At 43.9% G+C, this 14877-nt stretch overlaps 1 pseudogene; it reads right to left on the bottom strand.

Moving 5' to 3' along the window:
• Positions 1-587: 587 nt before the first annotated feature.
• On the bottom strand, positions 588-1515 carry LOC128848474 (olfactory receptor 6F1-like; annotated as a pseudogene).
• Positions 1516-14877: the final 13362 nt, after the last annotated feature.

Genomic DNA, 14877 nt, shown 5'->3' on the forward strand with positions numbered 1-14877 from the left:
TTTGTGAAAACTTGTCAGATTTACATCAAGGTGTTGACAGATGTGACAAAGTATTGTCACAGCTTCCCAGTCACATCCAAGTCTTCTCCAAGTTTTCAGAGTCTAATCAACAGATACTGGAACATAAGCAAAATCATGACAATGCAAGTGGAGATACATCAAAAGTTTTTGAATACAAAAGATCACAATCAAGTATCTGGGTAAAATGGAGAAATATATCATATCAGATTACTTTAGACACACAAACAATGAGCGCCTGATCCTCATTTAAAATAAGGCTCCTTTGCATCATTCCAGTAGTGTAAAGGGGTCTTCAAGACCTTTCAAATTACAGTTAATCCCACTTTATGGCCCATTTACAGTGCCAAGAGAGTCCAAAGTTACCCTATCATAGATCAGAATCAGGCCCATGTAACATAGTTTTCGAATACTGGGACAAATTCTACAATATTATTAACTATTATTATTAATATTAATATTATTATATGTGAGATAAAATGTATGTATTATTATTGTTTTGATTGCTCACTTGATTTCCCCTCACTGACTGCCTAAATCAATGATATCTAGGCAATTGGAGAATAGTGTCACATCATACTGAATGCCTTTCTCAAGATTTCTTTAATGCCTTTGTTCCGTAGGGCGTATGTGAAGGGGTTAAGCAACAGTGTCACAATAGTGTTCAAGAGGGTGACAATTTTGTTCATTTCCAGTGAGTTCTGTTTAGAAGTCTTAATGTACAGAAAAATAGAGCAGACATACCATATAACCACAATGGTGAGATGGGAAGAGCAAAGTGGAAAAGGCCTTTTGCCAGCTGTGGGCAGATGGGATTCTCAGGATGGTGGAGGTGATGTAAATGTAGGAGACCAGGGTGACTTCACAGGGGCCCAGGATGACAATAAAGCAGATAGTAATGTACACCATCTCAACTAGGTGCATGTCTGTGCAGGAGAGCTCTATCCAATAATCTATGTCACAGAAGAAATGGTTGATGGTGGTAGGGTCACAGAAAGATAACCTGATGATCAGAAACACTGGCACAGAAATAGTCAGGAAGCTACTTGCCCATGAGCCAAGGGCCAGATGAATGGACAAGGTGCTGTTCATGATGGAGCTATAGTGCAATGGGTGGCAAATGGCCAAATAGCGATCATAGGCTATGACTGCCAGGAGTAGATATTCAGTGCAGCCTAGGGAGAAGACAAAGTACATCTGCAGGAGGCAACTGGGGAAGGAGACAGTTTTGCTTTGGGACACAAGGATGGCAAGAGTTTTGGGAATGTAGGCAGTGGTGAAACAGATGTCTGGGAAGGACAGATTGCATAGGAAGAAATATGTAGGCGTGTGGAGGCGGTGGTGGGTACCCACTAAGGATATGATGGTGATGTTTCCCATCAGCATCAGGATGTACATGAACAAGAAAAGCAGGAAGAGAGAGATCTGCAAATACCAAGAGCCAGGGAACCCAAACAGAATAAATTCCTTCACATTGGTTTGATTTCCCTTCTCCATTTGGGTGTTCTACCTGCCAAAACACAGGAACCATAAAAAGAAGACAAAGAAATACACAGGAGACTTTGTTAGATGCAGCTCATTGTTGATAGACAACAAACTGAGCAGTCATATATAATTTTTAAAGCCTGCAGTGATCATATAGTCTGACTTCCTGCATAACACAGGCTGGATAATTCCACTCACCAAAGCCCAGTAACTAGTGGTTTAACCAGAGCCTATCTCTTAGGGAAAAAAAAATCCTATCTTGACTGGACACCCCTCTAATGTTAAAGAGCTGTATCCTACTTATATGATGTAGTGCACATTCAACTCTCAATAGGAGCTGTGAGTATATTCTTGGCTCAGGGCATTAGACTTTCAATGGCAAACTGGCACCTAACTCCCCTAGGTTGCTTTGCAAATCCCAGCTTTAGATTCCATTCCACCAGCAGAGCCAGGAAACCTGACCTAACTCACCTCCCAAAGCCAGAAACAGACCCAGGATTTTTCACTCTCAGTCCTCAGCTCTAAGCACGAGACCCCACTTCCCTCCTAGAGCTGGGAATGGAACCCAGGAGTCCTGACTTCTAGCCCTCCAACTGTTAGACTCCATTCCACTGAGCTATTAGTGCACACTGCCTTCACAGAGCCAGAAACAGCACCCAAGAGTCCTGGCCTATATTTTCAAACGAGACTGCTTATTTGGGGTGTCCCAGTTTTTTTATGTCTACCTCAAGACATCTAAAAGGGCCTGGTCTCTAGTGAGCATCTTGGGTCCCTCTCAGCTTGGGACTCCAGAACCCTGTCTTTTTGAGCCAGACACGCAAGCCTGATGAAACACAGACCCGGGGTCTGAACCACGTCCCCAAAGCTGCAGGCTTTCACTGAAAACTACTCAGCAGGTACTTCTGTCTCCAGCACCCAGATGCCCAGTTGGATCCAAACCCCAAATAAATCTGTTTTACTCCGTATAAAGCTTATACTGGGTAAACTCACAAATTGTCCACCTTCTATAACACTGATAGAGAGATACGCACAGATGTTTGCCCTCCCCCTGTCCAGGTATTAATCACTTAATCTGGATTAATTAATAAACAAAAGTGATTTTATTAAGCATAGAAAGTAGGATTTAAGTGGTCTCAAGTAATAACAGACAGAACAAAGTAAGCTACCAAGCAAAATAAAACAAAACATGCAAGTCTAAGCCTAATATATTTAAGAAACTGAATACAGGTAAATCTCATCCTCAGAGATGTTCCAGTAAGCTTCTTTTACAGACTAGCCTCCTTCTAGTCTGGGTCCAGCAATCACTCACACCCCTGTGGTTACTGTCCTTTGTTCAGGTTTCTTTCAGGTATTCTTTGGGGGTGGAGAGGCTATCTCTTGAGCCAGCTGAAGACAAAATGGAGGGGTCTCTCAGGAGCTTAAATAGACTTTCTCTTGTGGGTGGAGATCCCCTCCTCTCTCCTATCCAGAATTCAGCTCCAAGATGGAGTTTTGGAGTCACATGGGCAAGTCACATGTCCATGCATTTCTCAGTTCCTTACAAGTGGCAGCCATTGTTTACATGCTACCTTGAACGTCCTCAGGTAGACTTTTCATGTGGATGGAGTCTTCCAAGAACCATTGTCTGTTAAGTGTTTCTTGATTGGCCACTTAACTTGCAAATTCCTTTCTAAAGAAGCTGACCAAATGCTTTACTAAGGCTACTTAAAATCAAATAAGTACACAGACAATATTCATAATTTTGAATACAAAAATGATACATGCATACGAATAGGATGAATATATTCAGTAGATATGTTACATGGCATATGTAGCATAAAACATATTCCAGTCATGTCATATTTACATTTTTTACATATTTACATTCATAAACATATTTCCATAAAGCATTATGGGTGCAACATCATCTGGGCCTAATCCTTTCCCGTGGTACAGTCCCTGTTCCAGCTCAGATGGTAACTCAGGGATTTCTCATGACTGGCCGCCCCTTTTGTTCTGTTCCACCCCCATCCTTTGTCTCTCTCTGAGTTCCTTCCCCTTCCTTCTAAATGGAAAAGCACCAGGTTTAAGATGGATTTCAATACCAGGTGACATGGTCACATGTTCTGTGAGACCCCAAGCCTTCATTCTTTCCATTCTGAGTCACATGAACACAGGAAGGCTTGCAAGTAAACAGAGCCATTTACAACCAATTGTCCTGGTTAATGGGAGCCATCACGTTTCTAAACCACCATTAATGGCCCACACTTTGCATAGTTACAATAGGATTTCAGAATAATACTTTATATTTATAGCTTCAGATACAAGAATGATACATTCATACAAATAGGATGAACACATTCAATACATTATAAGCTTTGTAATGATACGTTACACGAGTTTTTTTACATAAAGCATATTCCAGTTACATTATATTCACACTCATAAGCATATTTCCATAAACATATGGAGTTCAATGTCACAAGTAGCTCTCAAAGCACTTCACCAAGGAGGTCAGGGTCACTATCCCCATTTTACTGGTGAAACTGAGGCACAAACAAGGAAAGCTTTACTCTGCTCTGAGTGAGAGGGAAATCAGTTGCAATGACTGCATAGGAGTTACTCCATATTTACACTGGGATGAATGAGAGGTAGAAGCAGGCCCATTGACTCCAATGGGCTAAAAACCAGATTATTTTGCCCTGATCATCCACTCACTTACACTGTCTTTACACAGGTATAACTCCATTGACTTCAGGGGAGTTTCTGGATTTACACTGGGATAGGCTCAGGATCTTACCCCATGTGTACACAGCATGTGCCTGAATTTCAGAGAAGCAGAGGGAATCTGAACCCTGGTGAAACCACATGGACTATATCTTCATCTTGAGTAAATAAGCCAATCTGTGCTGATTTCAATTGAGCAATGCTAGCTGACAGCTGCTGGGGATCTGACCCATTTTGACCTGGGAGATCAGGAACTACAGGTGCCCATTTCTCATTTTTTTGCCCTGAGCTGAAATTTAGTAGACCCTGTATTTCATTCTTAAAGATGCTTTACATTTACTTTCTTAAAAATGAGTTCTGAAAAGAACCATTTCCTTTTTTGAAATAGTTGTTTCCCTCACTCAACCGAGCTAGAAAGTATTTTGCTGTATTGAAACTGAAGAAAATAAAATAAAGCACAAAATATCCGTCATTCCCTCCTCATGTACCAGATGTCCCCTGCAGGAGCAAAAGCAGCCAGATTGTGAGGTGCCCAGTCACACTTTGATCTTGTAAGCCAGATTCCCAAAGGTGTTTAAGCACATAAAGATGCAGACAGGTGCCTAGTGGGACTTTCCAAAGCACCTTAATGGATGAGGTGCCTAACTCCCGTTGGATGTTATGTGGCTAATCTGCTTAGGCACTTCTGAAAATCCCATTGAGGTCCAGCTCCTCAAAGGTATTTAGGCATATTAGTTTTCTTCCAGTCTTCTAGCGCATCCTTCGGATATTCCAATACATATTGAAAATCAACATTAACAGTGCAGTGAGCTCCTCAGCCAGATCCTTTACAACTCATGGATGCAAGTTGTCTGTACCTGCTGGTTCAAAAATGTCTCATTTTAGTAGATTCTGTTTAACATCCTCCAGGGATACTAGTGGAATGGAAAGAGTGTTATCATACCATATGATGAGACTATATCATCTGTTTTTTCCTGAGATTCAGAACAGAAATATTTATTGAACACTTCTGCCTTTTCTGTATTATCATTGATAATTCTGCCATTTCCATCTATTAATGGACCAATATCATTGTCAGGATTCTTTTTGTTCTTGATATATTTTAAAAATTCCTTATTGTCCTTAACTCTGCTGGCCAAAGATGTCTACTTGTGTCCCTTTGCTTCCCTTATCAGTTTTCTACAGTTCCTAACTTCCGATTTATATTCATTACTATCAACTTCCCCTTGCTTAATTTGTTATATATTATTTCTTAGTTTGTTTTATAGCTGCCTTCACATCCCCTCTAAAAAAGGTCATTTTTAAACCAGCACAACATTTTCCCTCAGTTGTGGGATTGTGGCTGTTGGGGCATCTACTAAAGTATTTTTTGAATGATTCCCAAGCATAATTTACATTTTTATAATTACATTCTTCGTCTCTTCTCATTTGGCTCATAATCACTTTTAGCTTTGTGAAATTAGTGCCACTAGAGCACCAAGTATATCTATATAACTGGTCTGGACTTTATTCTGCTTTCACATTATAAATGTGATCAAATCATAATCACTTGTAACTATGCTACCATTAAATTTTAGTTCTGTGATCAGTTCCTCTTTATCTGGCAGGACGAGGTCTAATGTAGAACTCCCCCAGGGAGGATGCAACATTTTTTGAGTTAGGAAATTGTCATCTATGATGTTTAGAAATACCAGGGATGTTTTAGTACTGACAGCATGAAACCTCCAGCATGTGTCACTCACACTGGTGTCCCCCATGACCGTGCAGCTTTTTTTGTACACATTATAGATAGGTGTGTAAAGAGGTGGTCATCTTGTTCCCTACTGTGATTTGGTTTTATTTCATTTACTTTCAAATTATTTCTGTCAAAAACAAAATAAATTATTTGAAATCAAATTCTTTTCATGAAACATTTTGATTTTGATGAAACTTCAAGTGAAAAATTGAAAACATTTGGCCAACTTTGGTGATTAAGAAATGGGTTTTATCAATGTGGCCTAAGAGGGTTAAGCCCCCTCCTCCAATTGATAGCCATAATGTGAGGCCAGAAGGGACCATTAGATCTAGTGTGATCTTCTGTATATCACAGACCATTGAATTTCATCCAGTTACACATGTATTGAGGTCAATAACTTGGGTTACACTTTCAATCCTTAGGAGACTGTTGTGAGCCACAGGCAGAGACCAGGAGAGACTGAGGTGACACCAGTGCCCATGGCCTCTGCAAATACAGGGAATTGGTCAGTTGAGATATGTCCAGATGATCCCAGCAGTCAGTCCATGCCCCATGCTGAAGGGGGGTGGGGTCTCTACCAATTGACCTGGGGGGAAATTCCTTCCTGACTCTAAATCTGGGGATCACTTTAAAGTGATCATGTGAGGAAGACACACCAACCAAGCTCTTGAGAAAGAATTTTCTGTACCACTTCAGTTCACCGACCCATCCTGTCTGGTGTTCTGTCTTCAGCTGTTTCCAGTCTCTGATGCTTCAGAAGAAAATTTAACAAATAAACAAAACAACCACCACCAACAGAATACAGAGCAAAAGGGGAACAAAAACCCACCTTCTTCCTGACCCTTCCATGTGACCGGCTGAATCCCTGAAGCATGAGATATGATTATAGTCATTACCTGAATACAGAGCTGCAAGTTTTATGAGAATGTTGAGGGCAATGCAGGCAAATCTGTGCTCTCTGGGTATGTCTACTCAGCACATTAAGCCTGGGCTCTGACTCAGGTTTGAGACCAAGATCCTCTTCTGTCCATATACAAATCAGACTGACTTGGGTCAGCAAGCACTTGGGACCCAGGTGCTAGGACCCTACTAGGGGCATGGGTCAGAGCCCAAGTCCTGCTGTGACTTGGGTCCAAGCACTATCATTTTTTTGCTGTATAGACACAGCTCAAGCCACAAACCCGAGACAAAAGGTCTGCCGAGTGCAGTGTGGACATGTTAGTATGGCTGTGAGACCTGGGTCCAGCAATTGTAAACCCAGGTTTACAATGCAGTGTGAACGCTCAAGCGTGGGGCTTGGAAACACCGAGTCCACAAAGCCATGAAGGAAGGGATGAACAGGTGGATTCATAGATTCATATTTTCACAGGCTCCAAGGCCAACACCCATCCAGGCCAACTCCCCATAAAAACACAAAAATACAAATGCATACAGGCCTCAGAATTTCTCCTGGAGGCTGGATTAAAGCATGTCTTTTATAACACAGCTCCATTCCTTTCATCAAAGTTACCTCTCATTCACACTGAGAGGAGAAACAAGCCTATTGGTTTCAGCGCAGTTGCTTGTGATTTAGGACAGTGACAATGGGATGAGAATTAGTAGGGGCTCATGAGGAATATAGAAGTGACAGACCAGAAGATTGAGCCCTTTCCTGCATCCACCCAAAATGCAGATCATAGACACTAGCGGAGACTTGACTGGAAGGTTGAGTAAGAATTGAGTAAGAATCTCAGGAGATAGCCAATGGACTTCAGTGTGAATATGGCCCAAGTAACAATATTGCCCAGTAAGGCTGGGATTTTCAAAGGGGCTTAAGGGAATTAGGATCCTGGTTTTCAATGGGACTTGAGAACCTAACTCCGATAGGCTCCTTTGAAAATCCCAGGATAAGTGAGCACTCAGTAAATAATGACTAATAAGAAAGTAAATAACGAATGAGGACTGGGTAAACCCCAAATCAGCTTTCTACAACTTTGACTAGGCTTTCTGTGCCTTTGCTGATTGGCTGTTCGCTCCAACGCTCCCCCTCCCCCAGCCTCTTCACCTCAAGGTGTGTACACACTGCATGCTTTTTTTGGTGGCATGTGGAGTACATATGCGGGCAGCCCTCTAGCACGGGTGTAAACAGCAGTGTAGACGGTGATGCACAGCTTAGGTGAGATAAGAAACACTTGAAGCCTGTTTGTATGTGTTCAAGTACAGACCCTACACAGCTCTCTACTCGCCCAAGCACTGCAGTCTACACTGCTATGTTCAGCTGTGTAGTGTCCTGCTGCCTCCCCAGTGCCGGAGCCTTTCCCCACACCAGGAAAAGACTCCAGCAGTGGGGAAAGGCTCTGGCAGGGGAGATGTAACCAGAAATGGCTCCAGCAGCTTCTCACTGCTGAAGCGTTGCCCCACTGCCTTCCCCCTGCCAGAGTCGTTCACTGACCTGTGCAGCTGCACACCGCAGCATGGACACCACTTGCACTGCACTGCAGCATGTAGCTACACATGCCCTACCCACTGTCACCAGTGATGTGTAGTGTAGACATAGCCTCAGTTTCACTTCACACCTAACCCCCTTAACATCTTTTCCCCTGCCCTGTCCTGCTCATTCCTCCTTCCCGTCCATGCCCCCTTTCTCTTCCTTTTTTCCATTAAGCTGATCCTCCCCCTAACTAACCCTAACATAATAAATGAATGAACATTGAGCAAGGACATAAAGTATGCATGAGTAAACATGGAGTTAGAAATGAATGAACAAAGAGCGTAAACTTTGAGTAGCCACTGAATGATGGTCTCTGGATGTAGGTGAATAAGTAATATGATATAGGATGTAGAGTGTGTATGGTTTTTTTGAGGGGGAAGGTTGAATTTTTTTCCCCCACATCCTTACTTAAGCTCCACTCAGTCATCTTTCCCAATTATTGTTTTGGCAGTGAGGAAGCAAACTGTGGAGATGAGAAAGGGAAACCACTCCTCACATACTGAATTTATCATCTTGGGCTTCCCAGGGCTCCCAGAGCAGCAAGTCAATGAAAAAGTCAGGAATAGGACCCAGGTGTCCCGAGTTCTAATCAGAAGCCCACAAATCCCCCCCCCCCCCCAACATTTGGATGGGCAGAAAATCCTAAATTCCTAAAGGGGTTTGCACTTAGTTGCATTAATTATTTGGCTTGCTGTATCCCCTAGAGGTATCTCTACACAGCCCAGGCCAGTAAGCCCCCGAGCCCAGGTCGACAGTCTCAGTCTTGCACTACTGCACGAAAAATAGGTGGGTAGATGTTGTGGCTTGAGCTGGAGTTCGGGCTCTGACGCCTAGAGAAGGGGCGGGAGCTTCAGAGCTCGCACTCCAGCCCCAGCCAGAACATCTTTACAGTGATTTTTAGCATGATAGCATGAGCCCTGCGGGCCTGAATCGGTTGATCCAGGCTCTGAGTCTTGCTGCTGCAGGCTGTGTAGACATACCCCAGGAGCCCCAGTCATACAGCAAGACCCTGTTCTGACAGGCACTGTACAGACACAGAACAAAGAGATGGTATCTGCTCCAGAGTATTTACAATGTACCTCTGCGGTTATGCTTCTGATGACTTATTAACACCGATTCATGTAGTTAGACACTCTACATCCACATGGAATTTGATGGCAGCTGAGTGACTAATTCCCTTAATCTCAACCACACCACATTTTAATTGGTGCATACATTTTGGGCTGCCCCACTTCACAGGAGTGAATTTCAGCTTGAGTCGAAAACTCACCTTAGTATCTGAACACGTTCAAGACATTAGTGACCCACTGGAGCAACTCACAAAGGGTTTTGGTGGATTCTCTATCACTGACAGTTTTTAAATCAAGAGTGGATGTTTTTCTAAAAGATCTGCTCTAGGAATTACTTTGGGGCAGTTCTCCAGCCTGTGTCATGCAGGAGGTCAGACTAGATGGTCCCTTCTGGCCTTGGAATCTATGAATTTATGGGAGAATAGCATGAATGACAGTTCATTTAAACAGGTGGGATTTTGAAGTCACCCAAGAGATTCAGGGCACCCATTTTCCATTAGTGGGAATTAGACATCTATATGCCATAAAATCTCTAAACAGGTCCTATGGGGACCGCAGTAATGCCTAGACCTTGTGCTGGCCCAATGGATCGGTGAATTTCACCCAGTGGGGAATAGATCAGACTTGGGCGTAATCAATATAAACAAGACTCATTGAGGATGCACATCTGGGGCTGCCTGCTGTCAGAGACAGGATACTGGACTCCATGGACCATGGGTCTGATCCAGTCTGGCAATTCCAAGGCACCTGCGCTGGTTCTCTAGACCCCAGCCTGCACTGTTTAATGGCACCACACAGGGACTGGACTTGAGTAAAGAGCGGTGCAGGGTGGGATTTTAAAAGGGGACCTAAGGGAGTTAGGTGCACAACTCCCACTGAAGTACAGTGGCATTTAGGTGCCAAACTCCATTAGACTTCTTTGAAAATCCCACCTGGAACAAACCTGCTGGCTCAGTATTGGGCACTGCGCTAACGCCCAGTGCAGCATCCACACTCCATCCAGCACAGGGAAGGAGGAGTGATATCCTGAGCCGGGAGGGGACCTGTAAGTAGCATGGGAGCTGCTGCAGCAGCCTGAGAGCTGGCTGCGGAGGGAAGGCCGGATAGCAGAATCCTTAGAGTTGGTGAGGCTGAGTGAAAATTAAAATGAATATCAGCCTCCGTGGCCTCTCTCTGGTGATCACTCCTGAACGTTCTGTCACTTATGCTGGTTTAACGCTGGTGAAACTCCACTTAAGCTACTCCTGATTTACAATGCTGTGAGAGGAGAACCAGCCCTATTGCATTCAGTGGTGTCACTCCTGATCTGCAACTTGAGAAGTGAGAGAGGAATCAGGCTCTATCACAGCTTAAGTGTTCAGATCTGAATGTCCAAGTCCATGAAGATATTCGTTATGAAATACCTATACATAAGACTGTGAATAATGGACAAATTTATAGACAAGAGGTTTCTTTGGTAGGGCCTAAGAGAGCAATGGCCAGACTTTTAAAGGTTTTCAGGTACCTAGGTGGATTTTCTAAAGCATAAATTAAATAAATTATTTAATTTAAATAAATAAATTAATGGAGATATCCCATCTCCTAGAACTGGAAGGGACCTTGAAAGGTCATTGAGTCCAGCCCCCTGCCTTCACTAGCAGGACCAAGTACTGATTTTGCCCCAGATCTCTAAGTGGCCCCCTTGAGGATTGAACTCACAACCCTGGGTTTAGCAGGCCAATGCTCAAACCACTGAGCTATCTCCCTCCCCCCATCTAGGTATCTAACTTCCATTGATTTCAATGGATGCTAGGCAACTAGGTGCTTTTCAAAATCCCACTATTTGCATCTTTAGGTGCCTAAATACCTTGAAAAATCTGGCCTTTAGACACCTAACTCCTATTGACTAAGTGAGATTTAGGCACCTAACTCCCTTAAGTTATTTTGAAAATTCCAGCCTAAGCTTCAGATCTCCCTGTGAAGGTAATTATTATTATTAGCCCCATTTTGAGGATGAGGAAATTGAGACACAGGCAGGTTCAATGACAGAGCTGTGAATAGATCCACATTGACTGACTTCCAGCCTTAAGTACCAAGCCACTTTTTTGCCCTTCAGTGGAAGGATGCCCTTTCCCACAAGTGGTCTTCGGATCAACCCTTTGGGCTGGGAATTTCAAAGAAATGTAAAACAGTTAGGCTCCCAACTCACACTGGGCCAAGACATAGCCTTTAACAATAAGGGTTCCACAAGGAAAGTGAGAAACAAATACAAGCCCAACCAATTTAGGCTTAATCAGTTTTTGCCTTTATTTATACATTTTCTGACAGAATCATTATCACTTGTAGTTTCTGATCATATATTTAGGACAGAATAAAAAGATAAGATGGAACAGGTAGGGGCCCAAGTTACCAAGTTCAGGGTACCAGGAAGCTCTCCACTTCATGATGGTCCTCAGTCTCTGGTCCGGTATTCTCCAAAGTGGACCTTGTTCACTTGTTTTTTATATGTTAATTTGCCCATCAAATCTACGTCATGAATCTTATATTACATATTCATTAGCTTTCTTTCAATTACACTTTGACACAAACATTCGTATGTTGTTTTCCATTCTCCATTCTATGCTATTATAAATTATTAGCATTCCCTCAACATTACACCAAGTTTAACTAACTAAACGTTACTCTTATTTTTACCATTCAACTATTTTTCATCTTTGGATATCATAGCTCAATACACATGTATCACCCTAAGTTATTCGTTAACCTTTATATTTTGAATAGGAAAGTTATAGGGAACAACATGAGCTTAATGGCAGCATATTCTTATCTTTTCCAAACATGGGTTTCCAAAGCAGTTTTTTTTTATAGATTCATAGATTCTAGGACTGGAAGGGACCTCGAGAGGTCATCGAGTCCAGTCCCCTGCCCGCATGGCAGGACCAAATACTGTCTAGACCATCCCTGATAGACATTTATCTAACCTACTCTTAAATAGAAGTTTCTGACTTCTTTGCTCAAAGTTCAACAAACCTTGTCTGTTGAATTTTAAGGGTTGCTTTTTCAGTTAAGGCCCAGGTATTTAATAGTTCCCCAATACACCGGAGGATGTATACTCAGGTGTTTTAGACAGGTGACTACAAAGCTCACCACATAACACTGTGTGAAGCTCAGTGAAGGGGAGCTTAGAGTCTGGGGAAGTTGGGAGGGAGGCTGTCTGGGACAGAACCCGAACGCTGATGGAGGGTAAGCTCGGGAAGTCGATGAGGAGCACAGCACAGGCCCATGAAGGAGGGCTGTGGAGTCCTGTCCCAAGGGAAGCCGGGCACTGGGGCAAGCCCTGCTGGAAGTGGAATGATCTGGAAGATGGCGTGGACTGCACTCTCAGCAAGTTTGCAGATGACACTAAACTGGGAGGAGTGGTAGATATGCTGGAGGGTAGAGATAGGATACAGAGGGACCTAGACAAATTAGAGGATTGGGCCAAAAGAAACCTGATGAGGTTCAACAAGGACAAGTGCAGAGTCCTGAACTTAGGATGGAAGAATCCCATGCACTGCTACAGACTAGGGACCGAATGGCTAGGCAGGAGTTCCGCAGAAAAGGACCTAGGGGTTACAGTGGATGAGAAGATGGATATGAGTCGACAGTGTGCCCTTGTTGCCAAGAAGACTAACGGCATTTTGGGCTGTATAAGTAGGGGCATTGCCAGCAGATGGAGGGACATGATCATTCCCCTCTATTCAACATTGGTGAGGCCTGATCTGGACTACTGTGTCCAGTTTTGAGCCCCACACTACAAGAAGGATGTCGAAAAATTGGAAAGAGTCCAGTGCAGAGCAACAAAAATGTTTAGGGAACTGGAACACATGACTTATGAGGAGAGGCTGAGGGAACTGGGATTGTTTAGTCTGCAGAAGAGAAGAATGAGGTGGGATTTGATAGCTGCTTTCAACTACCTGAAAGGGGGTTCCAAAGAGGATGGATCTAGACTGTTCTCAGTGGTACCAGATGGCAGAACAAGGAGCAGGGGTCTCAAGTTGCAGTGGGGGAGGTTTAGGTTGGATATTAGGAAAAACTTTTTCACTAGGAAGGTGGTGAAGCATTGGGATGGGTTACATAGGGAAGTGGTGGAATCTCCTTCCTTAGAGGTTTTTAAGGTCACGCTTGACAAAGCCCTGGCTGGGATGATTCATTTGGGAATTGGTCCTGTTTTGAGCAGGGGGTAGGACTAGATGAGCTCCTGAGATCCCTTCCTACCCTGATATTCTATGATTCTATGAGTCTAAGTGAAGCACAGTCCCAGGTCAGAAGGCTGTGGTCACCCTGTCCCAAGAGACCAACAAGGAGGGCACAAAATATAGGAAGAGGCCTTGGGGAGGAGAACTGGGTCAGCTTGTGGCTACAGAGGGAGACAGTTCCTTTCCCAGGGCCAGGGCCCATGGGAGAGCATAGTGTCATAGATTCAGCCAGGCGCTCCCTTCCAGCCACCCACACGAGTGTGCCCTGGATTCCTGAGTCATTTAAGCTTTCAGAGCCTGAACAAAGTCCAGCCAGTGCCCCTATCCTGTGGGTGTGGGTTCCCCCATGCTACCACCCTCGTAGAGGGTGCAGCAGCCCCTGATATTAAGGGGAGGAAAGGGGATTAACCAGAACCCAGGAGGGCTCAAAGCTGAGACCAGGAAGAGATGGGCCAAAGGCTGTTGTGTGCCCATCACAGATTTAGAATGGAAGATTGGTGTTTTCCTTTGGACTTTGATGGCACCAGAAGGGATGGGGCAGAAGGTTTAGCTAGAGGGCTGAGTCACCTCAGTAACTGAACTGTGCTGAAAGTCAGGAGAGTCACTGCCCCAGGAGGGAAACTGAGGCAGGTTGACTGCAGTGCCACACCATGAGGGGGTGTGCTCCAGGACTGCACCCGGCTACAGGTCTTCTTGAAAATCCCAGTCTTGATGTCTACTCCATTCTTTGGACTTCAGAATACAGGCTACCTCATATCAGGTAAAAAGGAAACAGACTCAGACACCACAATAATGGGGTTGGCTAAATAGACAGACCTATAGACGGGGATCTGATCTGAAGCCATTGTCATATGTCAGATGTTCAGGTAAGTGCCCACATTGATGGCTTTATAAACAAGCAGAGTGGAGCCCATACCTAAGCCTTGCCTTGCAGATGACAGCACACTCTAACCCTTTTGCTCTGAAATAAGAGAGGAATGCATGTGACCCTTCTTTGCCCAAGAAAACGTATCAATTACTGGCCTGAGGGGCCTGAACCTTCATACAGCTGTGTGACACATGATATTTGTACCATGGGTGCTGCTGTCATGTAAAGGCACCACCTCAGCAGTGGGAAGGGGGCAGTGAGTTCTAGTGGATGAGAAAAGGGGAGTTATACCGTATAACGGGCATTAG

This window comes from Malaclemys terrapin, chromosome 13 (assembly GCF_027887155.1).
Source record: "Malaclemys terrapin pileata isolate rMalTer1 chromosome 13, rMalTer1.hap1, whole genome shotgun sequence".
NCBI classification, from domain to species: Eukaryota; Metazoa; Chordata; order Testudines; family Emydidae; genus Malaclemys; species Malaclemys terrapin.